Raw genomic sequence first — 1,144 nt, forward strand, 5'->3', positions numbered from 1 at the left:
CCTTCTTCAGAAAAAAATGAAGAAGGGTCTAGGCCCGAAACGTCAGCCTTCCTGCTCCTCTGGTGCTGCTTGGCCTGCTGTGTTCATCCAGCTCTACACCTTGTTATCTAAAATTACTGCCATTGTTTTTGTCTTTTAAAGCAGCAGTTAAATAAAATCAAAGGTTGCTAAAATGTAAAAAGGAGATAAACATTGAGAAAGGAATTTTTTTTTGCACAAAAATATGGATATAAAAAATAGGAAGTTAAGAAATAATTTTTACTTTAATGTGTATATCTCGTGTTGAAGTTTTTGGAGACTTCTTTTATGTCTGGACAATATATTGTTGCTTTGCTTTTCTTGCAGGACTGGAAACCTTCATCATTCAGTTATCCTCTCAACTTGCTTCTTATGAAATACATACCTTAAAACACTTACTGACACAGGTTGTTAGATCTGAAGATAGACAAAATAAGAACTCTCCAAATTACTGTATGTGTCCTAGAAAAGAATTTTAAGAATTAATGTGACACGGCGACTCATTGGTTAGCAATGCTGCCTCACAGCACCAGGGACCCGGGCTTGATTCCAGCCTTGGGCATCTCTGTGTGGAGTTTGCACATTCTCCACGAGTCTGCGTGGGTTTCCACCAGGTGCTCCGGTTTCCTCCCACAGCCCACAGATGTGCAAATTAAGTGGATTGGCCATGCTAAATTACCCATAGAGTTCAGGGATGTGTAGGTTGGGTGCGTTAGCCATAGGAAATGCAGGGTTACAGCGTTAGGGTAGGGGAGTGTGTCTGGGTGGAATGGTCTTCAGAGGGTCAGTGTGGACTTATTGGGCAAAATGGCCTGTTTCCACACTGTAGGGATTCTAAGATGTGCAGGCTAGGTGAATCAACAATGGGAAATGCAGGCTTACAGGGATAGGGTAGGGGAGTGTGTCTGGGTGGGATGCTCTTCGGAGGGGCGGTGTAGACTCAATGGGCTGAATGACCTGCTTCCACACTGTAGGGATCACTGTAGTTTCAAACAATCGATCACGTTCAGGAAACACGTCATTCTTTAATGAACCACATACAGGTTGCAAACCCGGCCTATTTGATTTTCTCTTGTATGACCTGCAGCCTCAGGCTTCCAGAGTGACCTCTTATCAATCATGCTGA

This window comes from Rhincodon typus, chromosome 23 (assembly GCF_021869965.1).
Source record: "Rhincodon typus isolate 14 chromosome 23, sRhiTyp1.1, whole genome shotgun sequence".
NCBI lineage: Eukaryota > Metazoa > Chordata > Chondrichthyes > Orectolobiformes > Rhincodontidae > Rhincodon > Rhincodon typus.